The sequence below is a fragment of the Panthera leo genome, chromosome C2, assembly GCF_018350215.1.
Source record: "Panthera leo isolate Ple1 chromosome C2, P.leo_Ple1_pat1.1, whole genome shotgun sequence".
Lineage (NCBI taxonomy): Eukaryota > Metazoa > Chordata > Mammalia > Carnivora > Felidae > Panthera > Panthera leo.
In genome coordinates, this window is record NC_056687.1 from 49,683,732 (window position 1) to 49,707,230 (window position 23,499).

The window sequence follows — 23,499 nt, forward strand, 5'->3', positions numbered from 1 at the left end:
TTTGGGGGTAATATTTTAATATTTTTATCTCTCAATGATTTTTATTAACTTTTAAAAAGATGCTATCTGTTTTTAATTTCAGGAGACATTGGATTGCCCTCTCCTCCTGCCACAGTATCTATCATCTATCATCTTTATTTTTATATACACTAATTTATTTCTGAGGACATTATTTCCATTATTTTAATGCTCTCTTCTACTCCTTAAATTATGCCCTATTCCTCCAGAATAACATTTCTCTAACATTAGTTTCATGTTGCAGCTGGTATCAAAATTTCATACTTTGCTGCCAATTCATATTTAAAAATAAAACAATATAAATTTCAGTTGAGGCTTTAAATTTTTTTTCTTTTTCTTGACATTTATTTATTTTTTGAGAGACAGAAAGGGATACAGCGCAAGCGGGGGAAGGGCAGAGAGAGAGGGAGACACAGAATCCATGGGAACCTGACGGTGGGAGGTGGGTGGGTGGGGGGAGGGGGGATCAAACTCACCAACTGTGAGATCATGACCTGAGTTGAGGTTGGACTCTTAACTGACTGAGCCACCAAGGTGCCCCATGGGGCTTTTGATAAGTTTACTTTAGTGCAGCTGGGCAGGTATGTGACTGTTACAACTGTAAAAAAATGTCAGAATTTGAGATATTATCTTCTGGTCTTGGGAAATCCTTTAGAGAAGAGACTTTTAATTTTTTGGTCCAAGGAATAGATATTTTGGTGCCAGATGATGATAGAAAGAGGTGGGATCCTGCCTTTTAATTAACACTCATTTTTTTTAACCCCCATGTCTTATCTTTGTCTTGGTGTTTAGAAATTCCAACCTCCACTTCAGCCGTATCTTTTTCCAACCTTACTTTTCTGAGCAGTTGCTTCTTTTCCCTGCACCATCATTTTGTTGTACTACCTTCCCTTTGTGATTCCTTTTTTTGTTGTGGACAGTCTATACAGTCAAATGCCCATATGGCTCAAGAAGGTAATTAAGTAAATGAAGAATGGTCCCTAAGAAATAACAATGGATCTGGTATGCCCTGGGATTGCCACTACTCAGTTTTAGTTATTATGTTTTATTCCCTTATAATTAATTTAGTAAATTTTTCAGAGACAAAAATAATCAACACATATGGTTGGCTTGTCATCTTGACTCAGAGGTCCTCCCAGGTACTAAATGCTAAAAGAAACATTATTTTTGATTCGGGGGGGGGGGTGGTGTTAGGTCCTTTTACCTTCCTTCAGACTTCTCCATGCTACCTTAAATGAACATAGTTCTAGGTTAAACCATGTCCTTGCCATTCGCAGGCAACCTTAAGTCATATTGAAAAGGAAATATTGTATTTCCTATTCTAAAAATTTCAATGTGAGAGGGCCTGAGTAATCTAAAAGGCAATAATTTTACCTTGGTTTTATATTACGATGGTAGCATGCAATATGTTTTTCTCTCATTTGGACCCTATATATAATTTTAGGGCTGAATATTGAGGCATAACTCAGAGAAAATGATTCTGCATGGGTGTAGGGTAATGTGGTTCATTTATATAGCTTTCTGGCTCTATATCTTGATCCAAAGATAGGATTGAGTTTAATATATGATCTGTGAATTAGATGGACTACATATTCTCAGATGGTCACTTTTAATATCATTTCTCTTGCCAGGCCTTTAGATAATGCAACAAAAAGTTAATGACCATATTCTTGGATGAGATCTTGAGTGTCTTGATTTTCCAATGCTGATTGAAAGAAGAATTATTGAGAATTATTTCCATTATGTGATGATGGTAGGGTTGACAACATATTGGATATTGAAAAAATGTAAATGTATTTTAGACTTCAAGAAGGCCTCTAAAGGGATGTTTGTAAAAGGCCAAAGGGTTATTTAATTTGTCACACCCTTCTTGTTATATTGGCAAATTTATCAATTTTCAGAGTTAATGATGAAAAATGGCAGAATATGCCTACCCAAAATATGGTTCTAGAAGTTCAGGACACACCACCTCCAAATACTCTTTGGTATATTGACTGTTTTTAGCTGCAGGCTCTTGAAAAGCAGCACATGCAGGGAGAGGCTGCCCCTGAGCTCCACTTATCTGTCCAAAGACAGATCTTTTCATGGGAACTGAATTGTCATGAATCCCTCCCAGGGAGTTATATCATTCAGGGAGGATTGACTCATCACAGGACAGGAGAATAGAAGTGACATCACACCCAGACAAACTTGGTCACAGACGACCACACCTATTCTTCTAGGGGCTCATTTATCTTTCCTAAAAATCATTTACTATTCCCTCAGAGGCCTACATTCCCCCTCCACTTTCCCTATTAAGATGGTGTTTAAGCCTGAATTCTAAGCCACATCAAAGAGTTACTCATTTTTCCCCTGGAGATCTCCTATGTTTACATAAGGTATACATGATAATAAACTTCTGTTTGTTTCTCTCTTGTTAATCTGTCTTTTGTTATAAGGGACCCAGTGAAAATTTAGGAGGGTAGTAGGAAAATTATTTTTTCTCCCTAAAATGCCAAAGCATGACTTGGTGGTAGGGGCACTTAGGTCCCAATACTCTCCAAAGACTTCCCCATGCCTCCCAAATAAACATACAATCTGTTTTAAAACCATGTGCCTTTCTCAAAAAGATAATTTTAAGATTTAGCAATAAACACACAATATAAAATGCGTCTGATTTCTTTTCTAAGTAGCTTCAAAGCAAGTTCCCAGCTTCTGTTCCCAATCTGATTTCTACTCTTGAGTCTCTCCTATTTAGAAAATTTGTTAATAGTATCACATTTTCAATCGTCTGAGCTACAGGGAATATGTGTTTTAAAATCTATAAAGTCATCTTAAAAGTTTTAATTTGAAAGGAAGCAAGAATATACAATGAGGAAAAGACAGTCCTTTCAAAAAATGGTGCTGGGAAGACTGGATACCCACATGAAAAAGAATGAACCCAGACCACTTTCTTATAACCACACACAAACTTAAGCTCAAAATGGATTAAAGACCTAAATGTGAGACATGTAACCATAAAATTACTAGAAGAAGACACAGGCAGTAATTTATTTGACATCCATTGTAGAAACATTCTTTTAGATATTACTCCTCAGGCAAGGGAAACAAAAACAAGAATAAGCTATTGGCACTACACCAAAACAAAAACAAAAACAAAACAAAAACGTTTGCACAGCAAAGGAAACCATCAACAAAACAAAAACACAACCTACAGAATAGAAGAATGTATTTGCAAATGATATATCCAACAAGGGATTAATCTCCAAAATATATAAAGAAGAAATACAGCTCAATACACACGCACGAACAATCCAATCAACAATTGGCAGAGGACTTGAATCGACATTTTTCCAAAGGATACATACAGATGGCCAAGAGACACATGAAACAGTGCTCAACATCATTAATCATCAAGGAAATGCAAATCAAAACCACGATCAATATCACCTTACACCTGTCAGGATAGAATCAAAAAGAGAAGAAATAACAAGTGTTCATGTGGATGTGGAGAAAAAAGAACTCTTGTGCACTGTTGGTGGGAGTGCAGATGATGCAACCACTGTGGAAAACAGAATGGAGTTACTTTAAAAAAGAAAAAATATAAATACCATATGATCCAGTGATCCTACTTCTGGCTATCCACAAAGAATACAAAAACATTAATTCAGAAAGATACATGCACCCTATGTTTATTGCAGCATTATTTACAATAGCCAAAATATGGAAGCAACCTAAGTTGTTCATCAATAGATGAATGGACACTTACTGTGATGAGCACTGAGTAATGTATGGAAATATTGAATCACTATATTATACACTTGAAACTAATATAACATTGTATATTATACTTCAATAAAAAAATTAAAATTTTTAATTCAGTTAAGACTGGCTTGTTCAGATATTTAGAGCAAACATGTTTTTAAGCTGTTTGCATTACCCTAACAATTCAATATGACACAGATGTGTCCATTAAGCCTATCAGCTTCCCCCTTGAAAAGGAGAAAATCAAATCAAAGCTCAACAAACATGAAGTGCATGGTTTGCTGCTCAATAGATATAGATCTCTAAACAATTGATAAAGTTGTAGTGTTCTAAATTGATTGTTGAGATGGGTGGTGGTGCATACCACAACCTGTCTTTTCCTTGCCGCACACTGCTTAACTGGTCACTCATAGCCATGTGCCCAGATCAATATCCCAACATATAAGGAAATATTGGAATGTTGCAAAGTGAAGCAATTTACAGGTAAGTTTAAGCTACTGAAAGTGAAAAACACCTCAAATAAAAAAGCCTACTAATATCTTAGACTCCCAAGTAAAATGTCCCAAAGAGATCCCATGTCCTTTTTAAGTTACAGACTAAGTAAATTTTTAGCCTCCTCTAGAAACTATCCAGAAGGGGAAAGTATCCACCTAACATATGCTTCTCTTTTGTTTTGCTGATATATCTTGACCTCCTTACCTCATTTTACACAAGTGGAAGAGCTGACTTCTGCCATTTTTTTTTTTTTGGTGAAAGAAAGTTATGGAGTCTAGTATCCAAATGTACGTCCTGCAACTGAACATATTAGACGTGTAGAAAATTTTGTGGAGTACTTCAAAGGCTTCTCTAAGACTATACCATAAAGGCATATTGTATTAACTTAACTCTGCCCCAAATTTCCCTACACCAGAACCAAGGAGAGGAAAACTAATCTGCTTTTAAAATCCTTTTAAAATCTGCTTGGATACCGTGTGATTGCATATTTCCCAAATAGCCACAACAGTTTCTCCCATCTAGCATTCCTTTCTTTGACGCTCCTCCTATCAAGAGGTGGGTGTGTGTGTTTGCTCCCTTGACTGGGTGGACTTGTGACTACAACAGAGAAGATGTAGTGAAGCTAGTTGAAAGAAATGATGCATCTTCTGCTTAGTTGTCTTTTGGAACATACCCTCTTAGAGCGCAGTCATCATTCTAGAGGAAACCTAAGCAACTCCATGGAGGAACCCACTGGAAAGGAACTGGTAGCCTGAACCTCTGACCAGGACTGAGTGGGTCATTGTGGAAGCTGCTACTCCAGTATCAGCTGAGCCCTGCAGCCATGTGGTGCAGTGGTGGCCATCCCCACAGAGCCCAGTACACACTGCAGATGTGTGAACAAAATAAATAATTGCCATTGTGCTTTTGAATTTTGGAGTGCTTTGTTAGGCAGTAAAGGATCGCTGTCTTGCAAGAGGACCCGGTTGACACCTTAATTGCCTCCATCGTGACCTCACTCTACTTTCTAACTGTTAAGTTCGTCTTTCCTTCCATCTTATCTCTTAACTCAGGCAAAAGACCCAGTGGGCAAAGCATCCCATGATGGGGACTGAGACTAATCACCGCCCCCCAGCAGTAATGACTGACCCATTATCAGCAAGACCCCATGTGACTTACCCCATGACAGTGATCAACCTGACCTTTACTGCCCAGTTGCATGGACCTGCCTACCTTTGTCACACTTTACTTACACAAACCTAGTATTTTTAGCACTTTGGAGACAGTTTTTGGGACACTAGCCCACTGTCTTCCCAGTGCTGGCCTAACTAAAATAAATTCCTTTCTTGTTTCACTGTGACTCATCTCTCTGCCTCTGGATTTACTAGCATCAAGTTCCCCACCCTGGTCTGTTTGAGATCTCTGGAACCCTGGTGCTGTTGTGACCCAGTTACAGTATTAGGCAATCATACCTAATCTTGTGGGGATGTAAATTTTGTAGGGTTTTCCTTTCCTGTGTAATAGGAGATGGCAAACTCTAGTTTCCTGGCTAAATTATGTCCCATAACTAAGAATGGTTCATACTGTATGTATGTATGTATGTATGTATTTATATGTTTATTTACTTAGAGAGAGAGAGAGACAGCACATGTGAATGAGTGGAGGAGGGGCAGAGAGAGAGGAAGAGGGAATCCCAAGCAGGCTCAGCGCTGAGCAGAGCACAGAGCCCAGGTTTCTACATTTTAAAGTGTTATTGAGGGATGCCTGGGTGGCTCAGTTGGTTAAGGATCAGACTCGTGGTTTCACGTCACGTCATGATGTCATGGTTCATGAGAGATTGAGGTATGTCAGACTCTGCACTGACAGCACAAAGCCTGCTTGGGATTCTCTCTCTCCTTCTCTCTCTGCTCTGCCCCCACTCAGGCATGCATACTTTTACATGCTCTCTCTCTCTCTCTCAAAATAAATAAACTTAAAAAAAGTGTTCTTGGAAAGAAAAACCACAAACAAAAATACAAAGAATATGTGACAGAGACTATAAGTGGCCTGCAAAGACTGAAATATTTATATCTGAGCTTTTATAGAAAAATTTTGCTGTTCTCTGCTCTAGGATAACCCATCTTCTCTCAGGTGCTTCATGTTAATTAGGGCTACTGGTTTTGTGCTGGGAGAAAAATTGGGCAAAAAGAGGAAATCTCGGAAATCTTTCTTGAAAGACTCTCCCCTGTCTTCCCACAACTAACTTACACTTCAAAAGCAGTTGTACATTTTAATGAGTACCCTCATGCAAACCTGTTGATTTCTCCATTAAGATACAGTAGACCATAGAGCAAGAAAATATATTTGGGGTGTTATATACATCAAAATAATAAATTATTGAGCAATGATTTTAGGAAAATATTTGCAAGCATTTGCTTGAGATCTGGAACTAGGCATACTACCCCTTTTCCTCTCCCTTTAAACACATATAGTTAGTATATCTATAATTTCTTATCAGAGGCTGAAATAATAGGAATTTTAGTGGAAGTATATTTGTATACATTTGTATTATGTATCATAATTATATGTCATAACTAAAGGTTTCTAAGATCAAAATTGAACTAAGAAATGTAAACACTTAAGATGAAAAAGTTAGCATTTCTTTCTTAGATTCCTGAATTGATAGATTAAGAGACATTGTCAAAGTCAACTGCCAGCCCAGAACTGTATCAAGCAGCTGTGCTCTTCCATGGACTCATTGTGCCAGTAAAATCACAGGATCTGGCCAAAAAGTCATTTTCTCGTAGTCGCTCTTACATTGAACAGATATTTTCATCATCTTTATAATTTTGGATTCAACAACCACTAATGTCCAAATTTTTATCAGTGCACTATGAGGAATAAGAGTATTTTAGTATAACAGTGTTTGGATTTAGACAGGAAAATGATGGCAGGTGGAATTTTGAACCTTGCATACTCTTCTCCATTGGGGCTGGAAGGTGAGGAGCTGCCTGAGGACAAGTAGATGTGGCATAAATCTTTCTTAGCTGACTTGTGAGGAGATGGATTCATACACATTGCATCTGTTTTGTGGGATTTTTTTTTTTACATTTGATAAACTGACTCATGTTTGAAATCTAGAGTCTTGAATTGGTAAAATTTTTAATTAGAAATATCTTTGGCATTTTAACTGCTATCACTTTGCTGTTTGCAAATGAAATGTTTCAATGAAAAATCATGAATATCAAAGAAATCATTTTCATAATTAGCATATCGTTAAGTACTAACTCACTGTCCTTTACCAGGGGTTTTGGTGATTTTAGAGAAAAGAGCATAACGCAGCTCTTACAAGGCTGCATTTAAGCCCTCGATAGGTTGGAAATTGCTGTGGAGCTTTAATTTTTGAAATATGTTTTCAGCACAAGGTAAAATTGATGTGATGGCATAAAGAAGCAAAACAAGTAACAACCTTTCAAAGAGATTCAACATAATTGTTACAAAGTAAAAAACCTTTTAGAACCCCCATACATTTCAGCAAGAATTGTGTTGTTTTCCATTATGGTTTTTATAGAGCTTCTGTAATATTGGTTCATAAAATGTGTGTCTGCAGAAATTATCTACGGAAGTTGGAGGGAGAAAGACCTGCCAGGGCATCTATTTCATTTACAAGCCATCAATAACTAATGCAAGACACGACAATAATGCAACATTAAGGTTATTCATTTAAACACAGGAGTCAGGAAATGCAAAAAACAAGGATCTCATAATAACATCAAACACCGACAGTGAACAGATAAAATATTTTTGATTGCTAATTATACTGTTAAGTGTTATACCTTAAAATGAAGCACATGAAATATGAACAAGCTAATGTTCCCTTGAGATACTTAACTTGCATTTCCTGGCTTTAATGTTTAAATTGGAAACTTTAAAAGTTTCATTGACATAAATTTTTGTTTTTCATTTCCTTTCATTTACTTCTTATTTTTGAAGAAAATGAAAAAAAATGTTCATTGATTACTGATGGTGTTGATGGTGTTAAGAGTTAGCCTCAGTCTCCATAGAGCTTTCTAAAGCGATTTTAAAATTGGACTTAACCAGAATGATGCCCACAGTCCTCAGGATGTGGCCATCCGTGTCTCCAGGCCTAGACCCAGTATTGTGGTTTCACCCTTTCATTTTAAACATGGAGCTGCCTTCTCTAAACAAATCGACTCTGTGCCACATATTTAGATTTCTAAATTTTATGAAGAACAATTTGAAAGGGAATAGGGGGTAGTGATATATCTACATCTAATAAATTTTGATTTTAGGAAGGCTTTTTACGAGTATAGAGTCTCCCTTTCAAAATACTACTCTCAATAAGAATAATTAAAAGGGAGAGGAGAGGTAAAGACTTACAGACACAGAGCACAGCAGCAGGAAAAATCCCCGGGTCGTGAAATTAAACACTGAATATGAATTTAAAATGACGATAACAGAGAATTGATGATAGTAGAGACATCAATAGGGTAGAGAAAGGACGGATTCAGGAAGAAGATGACAACTTTTATTGACACTCTACTGCTTATGGCCAAAAGTCCAAATGCCTGACATGTAAACAAAATCCTCCGCAATTTACTTCTAGTTTACCTCTTGCGATGGGCAAAATCATGAATCCTGAAACACACTCATGGCCTATCCTCAGAGCCTGTGACTATTTTGCTTCATATAGCAAAAAAGTATTTTGTAGTGTGATTGTTAAAGATCTTGAGATGGAGAGATTATCCCGTAATATCCTAGTGGGTCCTTACAAGGGACAGAGGGAGGCAGGACAGTCCAAGGAGAAGACAAACAGTGGAGGCAGAGGTCTGAGTTATGTGATTACTGTCTTTGAAGATGGCAAGTTGTCATAGGCCAAGGAATGACAGCGACCTCTAGGGGCCAGGAGAGAAAGGAATGGATTCTCTTCAGAGGCTCCATGAAGGAAGGCAGACCTACCAGCACCTTGATTTTTAGCCCCGTAAGACCCATTTTGGACATCTGGTCTCTTGACTGCAAGATAATATATTTGTGTTGTTTTAAACCACTCATTTTATGGTAATTTGTTACAATAGCCATAAGGAAACTAATATACCTCTACACACTCATAATGATAACATTCATTACATTACTGTGTCTCAAAGATGCTATCTACTATAAGACATAAAACTAATTTCATGAAACTTGGAGGTGGGTACAAAATATAACCATTTGTTTTATCAGTTAACAGTAGATTATCTCAACGCAATTATATATTTTTATCTTTTTTAATATGACAAGTGAACTTGGAGCTCAAGTTTTCCTTACAGTCAGAATCAAATGATTCTTCTGATTTTCTTTAGGCTATTGGAAGTTGTGTAGTTTCATCTTGGCATGTCGCTTTTCATAACTCATGTTCAGTTTCTTTAGAGATAGACATTGCCGTTTCAAGGTGTTTTGTTTGCATTTGCTTCTTGTTAATTCATGGTTCCATTTTTTTTTCTTAATTGAATTACATGTTGTTGGAAGTTTAATAGCTTCTCTTAAAAACCTAGTAGAAGCATTTGTCAGGCAGATGTTGGCGCTCCAGTGATAGTCCTTCACGATGTATGAATCAGCCTGCTATGCTTCGCTACCTTTAAAAGTCTTATGATTTATTCTGAAACACTGGCAATGTCTTCTGTCTCTAATTGCATTACCTGGATGCGACAGTCTTCTGCATATTCAAGCTGCCTTATAGCCCTTTTTTGAAGACATTTAAGTGACAATTAGAGATCCATATTTTAGTGAAAATTAAATTGCATGTGATGCTACCAATGCAAAGAACTCAAACAAGTCCATGAACAAACATCTTTTAGGTGCATAGTTTCTTCTATTCAGGAAATAAAACAACTGGGTTGCATCTTACTCCTCTGCCTTTTAGATGAAAAGATTATTTCATATTGACTATATGACACATCTTGATTTTTAGAGACATCAAACTAGAAAAACTTGACCTTTTGGGATCCAGGAAATAAGATAATAATATGAATAGTAGCTAATACAACACTGTCCAGATGAGGAAACTGAGGCTGGGGATGAGAAATAATCTCCCCAAGATCACTAGTTGAACAAAAGTAGCATTCAGATGCAGTAGTGCTGGTTACTTCTCTAAAGCCTGAGCATTGAACCACTGCACCCTGTTAGCCCATATCTTGTTTCCACAACCATTGAACTTCTTGGTGATCCATGCACATGCTGTTCTCATTCCAGGATTTGAGTGGTTGGGCATATGCTCATCAGTCCTCCATCTGGCAACCTCTCTAAACAGAATGGTAAAGGAAAATGCTCTAGACTCAAGTGACTACAGTCCTGCCTCCCCTACCTACAAGTTGACCCTTTGTGGCCTCATTTCTAAAATGCAGATTACTTCGTTCATATCCCATAGATTTGCAGTAAGGATTAAGTAAAATAATACAGGTAAGAGTTTAGCAACAGTAACCACCACATAAGAAATTATACTTAATGTGGGCAGCCGGGTGGCTCAGTTGGTTAAACATCTGACTCAGCTCAGGTCATGATCTTGCAGTTTGTGGGTTTGAGCCCCGTGTTGGGCTCTGTGCTGACAGCTCAGAGCTTGGAGCCTACTTTGCATCCTGTGTCTCCCTTTCTTTCTGCCTCTCCCCAGCTCATGCTCTCTCTCAAAAATGAATAAACATTAAAAAATTTAAAAAAAAGGAATTATACTTAATGAGAAAAGGAGAAGAGGAAGAAAATAGGAATGATACATATATTACTTTATTTCCAACAACTTCTACTACTTCTCACAGTGTATTTTTCATACCATTCAATTCAATTAATAGAAAACAATTTTTGACTATCAACTCTGTGCATGCCCAGTCCTAGTTTTATCATCATCAAAAGAATTAATGGTGTTGCAAGAAGTGTAAGGATGCTGTGTAATGTAGACAGCTCCTACGTGGTGTCAAAGAGAAACAGAGTTAGACACCAGGTAAATGTGGTAAAAATAGAGTTTATTCAGTATTATCAAAATAGGGAAAAGAGGCTTCAGTATGGAACTGCATTCAACTTCTAATATAACAAGGACAAGTGAGGATTTTATAGCCAAGGAGCAGAGCGAGGGGATTGATAGATGGAGAATTTCTAAGACGAAACATTCTGGTAGATGGATTCTTGCTAAACCAACTTAAGATTCTCGCTGAAGGCAACATGATCAGACATCAAATTAGAGGATGAAGAACTTGTTAGGTATCAAGTGTGATCAGATAGGGTATGGGGATGACTTAGCAGAATTCTTGCTAAAAATGGGTTTGGCAAGGATTGACATGGAAGGTCAGGGTCAAGGCCTTGGCGAGAAGAAGGTTCAGAAGGGCCAATTTACAGTATGGTCGAGGAGAGAGTTTTTGTCAGTGGGAATCAATGGCAAATTGTGAGGGAAAGACCTCTTGACCTGTTCATCATCTCTTTTCTTTCACTCTTTAGATACTGTAATATTTAATGGCAGACCTTCATTGGGTAGACTTATACAGGCTCTGTTTTTGCAAGTGAGTGTTGCTTGGAGAAGGAAGGTTGACAGGAGAGAGACTCTCCAATTAATGTGTCAGTAAGTTTTACCGTGATACTCAAAAATAGTCTAGGTATTTTTGCCAGTGAGTGGGAGAACTCTGATGAGGTATTTGAAGGATTAAAGTCTCTAATTTTTTAAATATCTTTTTTAAATGTGTATTTATTTTTGAGAGAGGGATGGGGCAAAGAGAGAGATACACAGAAAATCTGAAGCAAGTTCCAGGTTCCGCCAAGCTGTCAGCACAGAGCACGACATGGGGCTCAAACTCATGGACCACAAGATCATGACCTGAGCTGAAGTCGGACGCTTAATTGACTAAGCCAAAGTCAATTAAGCAATTTGGCGCCCCAAAGTCTCTAATCTTTTAAAACGTGGATATTTGGTCATTGCTATGTAGGTCCCTTTTATCCTGTCCCAACTGGTACATCTCTAAGTCTGGAGAGGCACAAATACAGTGTGCTCATGTGAGTTACTACTCCTTCTAGTTGAGTGACTCTGGAGGATGACATTATCCATTACCTGTTCTGAATACAACCTCCCTCACATTTCCCTGATCTGAATATGCACTGTATCTCAATGAAATTTTTAACAATTTCTTACTAAAGAATCTTAAGTGACGTGGTGCTTTATTTTCATAGGGTAGGCTGTTCCCTTCATTAATCACCATGGCTTTTAAATTCTCACATTTACTGAGTACAATACTTCCTCTGAGGTAATTGTAAAAACCTTTACTTGTTCTAAAGATATAGTAAACTAAATGATAATTTCTCTTTAGAAGCATTTTTCTGCACAGTTAAGTTAATGGTGACAGATTACTTTCACCCTTGAGATGAATGTGTGTGTGAATGCACAGACACAAACTCCATAGATACATATACATATAGATTCAGCAGGAGCAGAGAGAGGAAAAGTTTAATGCCATTTAAATAAAAGCTTTAATTTTAGAAGAAAATTGGAAATTAGAGAAAAGCTCAAAGAAGGGAAAAATTTTAGAACTTGGGAGAAACCCTTATTTTCTCTATTCTCTGACCTTTGGCATATTATTTATTTAGCGGGTTTCAGTGAGCTTTAATATTTAGAAAAGGTCACAGGAATAGCCAGATTCATGTGCTGTATTTGAATAATGTAGGCAGCAGGGGTCTAGAGAATTAGTGTCCTCAGACTAGAAAGCCTGATATTCTAGCCCAGTCTCATTTCTGCCCCTGATTTGTTGTTTGACCTGAGGTGAGTCATTCTCTTCTTTGTCTGTCAATGGTGATAATGAGATCTCTTCTTTCCTTTTCTAAAGTAGATGTTGTGAAGAATGCAATAATCTCCTACCTGGCCTTTCCCCTTTATAGACTACCTCCTAAAACTAACTGGATGCTACCTTCCTAAAGCACTGCTTTGCATCCCAGCCCCGTGTTCAAAATTCCTTATGTCTTCCCCATACTGTGATATCCAAGGTCTTCCCCATTTTAATCCCAAGCAATTGCTTCCTATCTCCAATGTGCTATACATTGTCCTGTGTACTTTTAATATTAACTTTTCATCTTCATACCATCAGAGCATAGCTATTTATGTTCATATGCTCTTAAATATAAAGAAAATAGTATCTTTAAAAGTACAAGTATGAAAGCAGGTCTGTTGGATTCTTGGTTTTTGCTCCTTCCACATGCATATTCAAGTGGTTGCTGCTTAGCTCATACCTTCACATGTGGGTGTGCACACGCACACACACACACACACACACACACACTCTTTTATTTAGAACTTTGTATCTATGCCCCACCTGCTTTCCAAAAAGATGCAAGGTGGAACAATAAGTTTGAAGTTTACAACAATACCACTACATTAAAAATAAAGAAAAATAAGAGCTAGGACAAGGAAGAAGAAACGGGCATCTTATCTCTGGAATGTTTCCCAAAACCACTTACTGCATTTGCACTGCTACCACTCAAAATCTCTTGCACGGTCTATTGCAATGGCCACCTATCCTGTACTCCACTCTGCTGTTACCCCAACACAATTCATCTTCCATACTGAGGGTAGAGTGACCATTTTAAAATACAAACCTAGGGTTGCCTGGTTGGTTGGCTCAGTGAGTTGAGCAGCTGACTCCTGGATTCAGCTCTGGTCACAATCCCAGGGTCATGGGATCAAACCCTGTGTTGAAGCAGACATGGAGACTGCTTAAGATTCTCCTTAAGATTCTCTCTCTGTCCCTTTGCCCCTCTCCCCTGCTTGCACTGTCTCTCTGTTCCTAAAAAAAAAAGAAATACATAAAATAAAAATAAAAATGTTTAAAATACTAACCTGGGCGTTTGCTTAAAATATTCTACTGCTTCCCATTAGATTCAAGGCACAATGTCACTCTCTACCATGACCTTCAGGCTGTACGTGATCTACTTCACGCTCAGATCTCAATCCTTATCTTCTCCCCTTCCTCATCCATCTCACTTCAGTCATTGGTAGCCTTCTTAGAACAGTACATCTGGCCTGAGGTGTTTTGCTTTAGTTGTCACCCAAACCTGGCACATTTTAATGCTAGATCTTTGTGTGAGTAGCCAGCCTCTCTTCATTTGGGTATCAGGTTTTGGTTTGCTAGTTCCAGGTCAGTGTATGTAGGCATACTCATACTGTGCCTTTTTTTTTCTTTAAGACTTAATGTTTATTTATTTTTGAGAGAGAGAGAGAGAGAGAGAAGTAGAGTGTGAGCAGGGTACGCGCAGAAAGAGGGAGACAGAGGATCCAAAGCAGGCTCTGTGCGGAGTGTGAAGTCTGATACGGAGCTTGAACTGACGATCTTGAGATTATGACCTGAGCGGAAATCAAGAATCAGCTGCTTAACTGACTGAGCCATCCAGGAGCCCCATACTGTGTGTGTGTGTGGTTTTTTTTAAGGGATGCATAGTATTTATCATGTGGAAGCACTTTAATTTAGCTAAACTTTCCCTGCCAATATGCATCATGTCCCTTCCCAGTCTTTCACAATTACAAAAAAGAAACAAAACCTGCAATATGAATGATTACATATACATATCAACACACTGAAAAAAGATTATTTATACAAATAATTGCCTGAATTGGAATTACTTTATCAAAGGATATGGGATTTTTTTTTTTTTGGTATATTTTTGCCAAGCCAGAGTTTAATTTTATTTATTCTTTCAGCTTTATTGAGGTAAAATTGGCAGATAAAAATTGTATACACAAAGGTGTATGATGTGATGGTTCGATATATATATGTATGTATATATATGTATACATATATATATACATATATACATATATATACATATATACATATATACATATGTATACATATATATGTATATATATGCATATATACATGTATACATGTATATATGTACATATACATATATACATGTATACATGTATACATATACATATATACATATACATATATACATATATATACACATATACACACACACATATATTATGAAATAATCACCTCAGTCAAGTTAATTAACACATCCATCACCTCACATAGTTACCTTTTTTTTTAGTGTGTTAAAAACAGTTAAGATCTACTCTTATAGCACATTTCAAGTATATAATACAGTATTATTAACTACAGTCACCATGCTGTACATTAGATCTCCAAAACTTATTCATCTTATAACTTAAGGTCTGTACCCTTTGACCAACAACTCCCCAGTTTTTTCACCCTTCAGCCCCTTGGTAGTCACTGTTCTACTCAGAGAGTTTAATATTAAAGCATAACTCAGTGAAGGTAGTCATGACATGTAGCTTTATAAAGCTCTAACTTGATCCAAGGATAGAGCTTAAAAAGCCTTCAGGAGTGGATGTCTTAAATGGTTTTCCTTGATGTGCACTTTTCTCAGCAGGTTTTTAGATATGAATTTTTTTTTTTTTCCTGAACACAGCCTCCTGCATTCCCTATTGCTAACCAGGGGATGAGCCACAGGCTTATAATACTGGAATAAAAACAGGAGTTGACTTCCTGCTATGCACACTGAAAAGCCTGAGATGTGTTGTTCTTTTTTTCCCCAGACCTAGCTTCGCTATGAGGATGAATCAGGGGGCCCCCTGATACTGAAAACCCATCTGCTATTTCTCCATGTTCTGAAAGGCTAGCACCAAGGTCACCTCCTCCAGAAGTTTCCCCTGACTATATGACAGAATGCAATCTTTCCATTACTTCTCTCTGTCCACACTTAACTGGCCACACTATTCACTTGGTCCTAAAAATGCTGTACTCTATCATTTATTCTTTATCTTTTTTATATGTCTTTCTTGGGGTGTGTGGAGCTCAAGGGCAGACATGTTGCAACACCCCTGTTCTTATCTCTCAACCTAATTTAGCAGCTCATACCTACGAATATAAACATAAGGGGTGCCTATGCTGTTCAGGTGGTTAAGGGTGTAATGCTGGATTTCGGCTCAGGTCATGATCTCACATTTCTTGAGATCGAGCCGCATGTTGGGCTCTGTGCTGACAGCATGGAGCCTGCATGGGATTCTCTCTCCCTCTCTCTGCTCCTCCCCAGCTCGTGTGCATTATCTCTCTCTCACAAAATAAATAAACATAAAAAAAAAAAGTAAGAATGATGAGACTGGTTGTCCTCTCTGCTGGTAGGATGTGTACCTTCCCCACTCTTTGAACCAGTCCCCCTTTTGCCTATGATAGTCCAGCAGGAGATTACTGATCCCAAGCAGGAGCTGATCTCAGGTGTGGGATACTTTTCTTCCTACATGGATCTCATACCAGGAAGAGCCTGTGACCTTGACATCATTAGCTGTTTTCTAACCAACCGAACCCATGACTAAACATTTTTTAGGGCAAAATTTCCATTACATTTCATTGTTAAGCTGACTCTAAGAAGAAAACAAACTATAGCCCTGGAGGAAAAAAGCATCAAAAAGTTGCTAGTGAGAGAAAATTGGGGTTATATGGTCAGTCTGCATGCCTTGTCAGCTATGCTACACTTCCTCTGTAATGAGCTATGCAGTGATCCATATATATATATATATATATATATATATATATATATATATATATATATGATCTATATATATAGATCTCAGAAGACTGCTGAAATCAAATTTCTAGATGCAGTTATTATTGATGTTTTTATGTCCCCGCATAGTAACATTTGACAGGCCTGCACAATTTTGCGATTCTGCTGGGGCAAAGCTAAGTGTCTCTGTGACATGAGGAAGCTTACATGATTTTTTTCTGAATGTTTTGCATATTATGGGCACTTGTTCCATTTGATTGACAGGTTATCTTCACATAATAAATTAAAAAGGCTGTAGGCACTTCTTTTGTCTTGTTCCTAGGAAGAGAGCTTTGACGCATTAACTATGTCTATTGCTCTTTGAATGAGGTACTGGGGATCTAGGTGCCATGAGTCATGACAGAACCAGAGCCAGGTGTTTTTGCCTAAATTTTTACCTATTAAGTTTGTCCTTTGATGCCGACATCTAGTGACCTGCTACTCTTTGTTATGAAAGGAAAACTGTTGTGTACATGGTTAGTACAGATGTGACGTAGTCCCTTGTTTAAGAGCAGTTGGGGGGCACCTGGGTGGCTCAGTCAGTTAAGCAGCCAACTTCAGCTCAGGTCATGATCTCACAGTTAGTGAGTTCGAGCCCCACATTGGGCTCTGTGCTGACAGCTTGGAGCCTGAAGCCTGCTTTGGATTCTGTGTCTCCCTCTTTCTGTTCTTCCCCCACTTGCACTCTGTCTCTGTCTCTGTCTCTCAAAAATAAATAAAGATTAAAAAAAAAGAGCAGTTGGGATTATTTGAGTTCTCACATTGTTGCTATTCAAAATTTGACACACAAGCTGTAGTAAAGGGGTGACAAAAAGTGAAGGTAAAAATAATAAGAAGTAATTATTTGGGTAATTTAGGCTCCATAAACCTTTTTGTCTCATTTTAGGTTTTGAAGTTTAGAGCTTTTGAAAACAATTTTAACCAAACTTAAACTAAAGTTATCCCTGTAATAAATGTGTTACAGACAAAGCCATTTTTTTTCTCTAGAGATTTGATTGCTTCTCTTAGCAGCTCTTAAACCAATTGTCCTTTTAAATGTAGAAAGTAGTATATATAATTTTTTAAAGCCTCAATATATTGTGGCATTACTTGGCCCACAATAACTCCAAAAATGCTTTCTAGTGACCTTAATTTTTAAAATCTTTACAAATGTTCTTTTTTTGTTGTTGTTTAAGTATTTAGTGTTTTTCTTTATTTATGTGCTTGAAGCACATTATAAAATTCTTTTACTAATTTAAGTATCTCTCTTCTATCATTCATTCATTCAATAGACATTTATTGAACACTTATCCTTTCTTGTATAATATGAAAACATGCCTGCATTAAAGCAGTTTTATTTTTGCTTGCAATGATACCAATGTGTGACCATCAAGTAAACATTTTTAGAAAGACTTCAATATCTATGTTTTGGTACTTTAAATGAGACGCTGTGCGATGCTACAAATATATACCAGTATTTTAAATCTGAGAATGTTGGAAATAGTAGACTAAATAGAGACTCAGTGGTGAGGGGACTTTGATAAATCTAAATTTTACTCAGTCCATTGAAGTTAGTGTAAGGAAATACATACAACCTGCAGACCGCTAAAGCCCTAACTATGTAGAGTTGTTCATTTAGTATCCCTAACTTGCTGAGGCAATATAATAATATTTAATGATTATTAACAAGCTTCTTTAAATTCTTATCTTTACTTAAGCAAAGATCCAGAAATTAAAAAATATCAAGCTATTTCCTTCAATGATATGATATCTTCCACCTGCATTGTTAAATGTCAAACACGTGAGTGGATTTTGATCATGATCCACATAGTGATAAAGGTGGTTGTGGGTTGGTGAGAAAACTGAAACAATTAGCATTTTTAAAGGTTTTATTATGAGATGCTTCAAAACATACACAAATAAAATAGAATAGTGTAATGAACTCCTATGAACCCATCTCCCAGCTTAAAAAGTCATCAGTATTCAGCCTTTCTTATTTATTTTTTACTTTCACCCACTCCCCAAACTTACTTGATCATTATTGCTATTTACAGGTGTGTGTGTGTGTGTGTGTGTGTGTGTGTGTGTGTAAGAGAGAGAGAGAGAGAGAGAGAGAAGTTAAACATATTGAAATGCACAGATCTTAGCTGTACAATTTTCACAAGTAAGTACTCCCATGTTACTCCACCTATATCACAATTGGCAGTGGATTTAATAGTTATTATCACAGATGCTATAAAGTTTGTAAGTATTCACATGGAAGAGAGGGAAATTCTCCCTCTATCTACAACCTGATGCTCAGGCCTGTAGTTGGGTCTTATACATGTGCTGGAATGACATTAAATGGATAAGCTTTTGCTTTCAAGCTAATAACTCTTGAACATTCTTTTCAATTATAGACTCTGAAATATCCTCCCCTCATGCCTCTTCAAGGTTTAAGGAAGAGGAGACAGCTATCATGAATTAGAGGAGAGAGAAGGAAGAAGAATCTCCAAATCTCATGTTAATCCTCAACATCTTTCCTTGGTTAGAAAACTGGAATGAATTGAAGTCAAATGATCTATCTTAGGTTTTTATGGAAATGAGACAATATTTGTTTTTTCTTGATCTGTAATTACTTGTTTTTGAATTATAACTTAGTAGCTTCATCATACCCTTAGATTCCTATAGCCTCCAGGATGTTGATAAAATGTTAGTGTATCTAGGTATGTCTTAGCTATGGCTGTTGAAGTTGCACAGAATGGTTGAGTGGAGGCTGAGACATAGTAGAATATCTGGGGTGTTCTGGGGGCTTTGAGCCACAGGCAGTGTGGCTTAAAAAAGTTCTATTTTGCCTACATTTCCTCTTTCTAGCTTTGCTCAGTCCAACCAGTTCGACATACAGATCACTACTGATAAATAAGCCTTTAATTCTATGGCTCAAAGATACTCATAATATTTCTTTCCCCTGTTGGCATTGAAAGTCACAAACCAACACGGAGATATTTTTTAAATGAAGTCAGATTTTTTCACTTCTTGCCAAGATATTGTTGCTTATTCACAGTCAGTGGCTATTTGCAAGGCTGATCATAATTCTGCAGAAAACTGCCTGTATTCCGGTGTCACTCTTGAATAATCAAAATTCAGAGCTTCAATAAGGGTGCTCCTCATTTACAAGGTTAATTCTTCCAATAATGATGTCTACACTCTTACACACATTTCAGAACTGAGAATTTATTGCACAGGGCACAAACTCATTGGATATGCAGTGTAAATAACCTTATTAAGAATGCAGGGAGAGAATATACATTACTGTTCTGTTGGGTCAGAAGGGTAAACACAACAAGAAAATGAGGCATTTACCACTAAGTAGTCCAACTGATTTATTTTACTGTGCCTTTTTCATTTTGAGCCTTTCGAAGCGCAGGCTGCCTGAGTACTCTGCCCTCATATAGGCATTCATGTAAAAAATACTAAATTCTAGAGGGCGTGGGAACTGTCCCAGAGAACAACACCAGGGACTATGTGTTAACTGAAGTTAGAATTGATAACAACGTTTCAGGTCAGTGTGAGTTAGTAGTAAATCTGCTTTTGCTTTTGTGCTCCAGGTGTTTCTGTTAGGATTCGATAAAACATGTGATGGAGAATTTTTCCCTGCCAGTATAAACAAAACTCAATTGATCTAGATCTAAGCAGTGACACAGCTCTAAGTAGAGACCAGAGCCAAGCAGAACAGGATATACTGACCCTTCAGCTATCTCCTATATATGGTCTGTATTTCTAGTTAAACTCTAAGTGCTTTTTGATAGAAGAAAGTTGCTGCTGTCTACTTCTTTTCTGCCTAAGAGATAGTATCCAGTATAGGATGCCAGTGGGAAGAACGCTGTCAGCCAAGTTCTTCAGTGACATGAGGTCACATTTTATATAACACAAAACATCATATCAAAGCTACAATATCCTCAGGGCCCTCCTTCCAAGGCCACTTAGCTTAGTAGTGTATGCTTTTTCTAGTCCTGAAGTAAGGAAATATTTTTAGGAAGACATCAGTGTCTTTCAAACTTGTAACACTTGCTATAGTATTTCTTTACCTGACGGTGATAATGATTATAGATTACTATTTATTAGTAGAGATTATTACTGTGTTATAAACACTGTAAGCTTGAGTGGACTCATAATAAAAGAATTTGGCTTTATGTTGATCCCAGACTAAGGAACATACTGAGTGCATTATATAATTTGTACATTTCTCTAAAAAAAAATAACTTATTGAGACTTATTCACCATTCTCATTCTCTGAGTTTCAGGGAGAGGATGGAGTATCTCCCTTTCTTTTATCCGGCTATCTGAGGTTCCTTTTTGGCTTACCTTGTTTTATTCATACTTGTCTAAGGAGAAAGATGGTTTCTCAATTTTCATTGTTCCAAATTCCTGCCTCATGGAAGGAGAAATTTTAATTACTTAAAAGTTAAATTAAATCAGATAGCCATGTTGACCATGAGTAGCAGGAAGCACGGAAAGATAGCTAACAGAAGACCAAGGGTCATGTGGTGAAAGGAGCAGGAACCTGAAATTTTGGAGGAACAAGCACACATCTTTCAGGGGTTTATGGAGTAAAATCAATAAAGGCAAAATATGTCAAATAAAGCCTGAAGAAATTTTCATCAGTGTGTCACCTCCTTATTCATTGGAGGACAAGTAATATGATCCACCCTATATGGCTTTGTGGTGCTAAATAATGTTTTAAACTTTTACTGATGTGTCCCATCAAGTCAGCTTCCAGTAGACCCCTTTTGGGATATATTCCTTAAAAGTATAAACTATTGGTGAAATGAAATTTCTCTTTCTTTGTCTTGTTCCACTTTTCTAAAGGAGGTACAGGTCGGGAGAGGAGAAGGGGTGGGCTCTATTCCTTGCCCTGGTGCTAACCAGCTGGTGGTGACATTGAGTATTTAGCCCCTTGGGGCCTTGGTTTTCTCTGTGTCAGATGAAAAGGTTGGGCTACATAATTTAAGATTCTTTCCATCTTTAAAATTCTTTCTCTACATATTTAAAAACATTTTAATCTTCATTGATTATATAATACCTACTAATGATGATCTATTGTACTCTCACCTTGAAAATACTAGAACTGAGTCCAAGAAATGTAAGTCTTTGTCTTCACTATAAAGAACAAGCTGATGTTTACAGAGGGGAGTGGGGGGAGGAGGTTACATAGGTGATGGAGATTAAGGAATGCACTTGTTGTGATGAGCACTAGGTTCTGTATGGAAGTGTTGAATCACTAAATTGTATACATCTGAAACTAATATTACACTTTATGTTAAATAAAAACAAAAAGAAAAAGAAAGAAAAGAAAAAAGAAAAAAAAAAAAAAAGAAACAGTTGAGGCAAATTAAGCCAGAGCCAGGACCAGAATAGGAGAATAGGAGACTGTTTACTGCTTTAGGAAGGGCCAGGTTCCTGGGCGTGTGAACAGGGCATTCATAAAGGGTCCCATGCTTAAGGTTTGATACAATGTGGTCATCTTGAAATTCTTAATAGTTTTATCTTTAAATTTGTTTTCTGTAGTCAAAACTCATCCTGATGGGATGATGGAGGTATTCACTGACGTGTTGGATCTTCTACTCACATAGGGTTCTGCCTCCTGTCACCTTATTTCCTCTGATTGCATGTCCGGCCACTTCCTAGCCTCCACCCAGTGACTTCTGCTGCCTTTTGTTCACAGCATGGGCTTAGGAATGGGTGTGGACAGGACACTTGTGAAGGTCTGCACTTGCCCTGCAGGTATCCTCATTCCCAAGGAAGCAGTACCTTCAATGCAAATAAAAATTACCAGGATAGTTTGAGAGACTATAGAAGAACAGAAAAAGCTTTTCCCCTGCTTTTGAACAAGGGGTCAATGTTTTCATTTTGCACTGAGCCCTGCAAATTGTCTGGCCTTCACCTCAGTCCTTCATAAACATATTCTTTGCAAGGATTAGGAATTAGCAAGAGCATCACCCTTTCAATATTATTTTGTATACAGCATAATAGCAAAAGTATATAATGTATAATATAGTGATATTTTTAGTGTCATCATTGCTCCAAATCTTATTTCTCGTTTTTGTACATTTAAGAATTTGATTTTTTATTTCTCTCTAAGTATTAGCCTCTGGAGGGCTAGTTCATGTCTACCAAACTATAAGAGCCTCATGAATTAATTTATTTTGAATTGATAAATGGTTGGAAATACTGATACTGGGGTATCAACCCATCCTCTTCTCAGGTGAAATGCTATTTGGGAAATCAGATGATTTTAAGAAAACCCAGAGAAAAGGTATTTAGATATATTTAGAAATAATGTTAATAGATTGGTATGTACCCTTCTTTACTGTAGGAATACATGTGCTGAAAAGACTTGAGGTTCGTACTGTCAATCAGGGTACTCTGTTCTATGGATTATTCTAGGGACACAACTACACAATATTAAATTCTTAATTCTTGCTTACCCAAATGTTACCCTTCCAAAGGCATGGGGTGTTACAACGTCCAATCCCATTTGGAGGAGCTTTAATAATTATATTTACCCAATATTTATTTATTTTTAATTTTTTTTAATGTTTACTTATTTTTGAGAGAGAGAACAGAGAGAACAGAGAATGAGTGGGAGAGAGGCAGAGAGAGGAGACACAGAATCCGAAGCAGGCTCCAGACTCCCATCTGTCAGCACAGAGCCCAACAGAGGGCTTTAAC

General features: G+C 37.3%; 1 protein-coding gene across 7 annotated transcripts in view; it reads left to right on the forward strand.

The window, feature by feature from the left end:
• ZPLD1 (zona pellucida like domain containing 1) overlaps positions 1-23,499 on the forward strand; it is a 536,628-nt gene that overhangs the window by 435,523 nt on the left and 77,606 nt on the right. For 4 of the 7 annotated variants that reach the window (XM_042955553.1, XM_042955551.1, XM_042955554.1 and 1 more), the window contains one exon: positions 19,188-19,314. The gene's annotated coding sequence lies outside the window, so the exon portion shown is untranslated. Of the gene's footprint in view, positions 1-10,503; positions 10,675-19,187; positions 19,315-22,400; positions 22,552-23,047; positions 23,084-23,499 lie in introns of those variants that run through there. The other 3 variants (XM_042955552.1, XM_042955557.1, XM_042955556.1) reach the window with 3 other exon arrangements.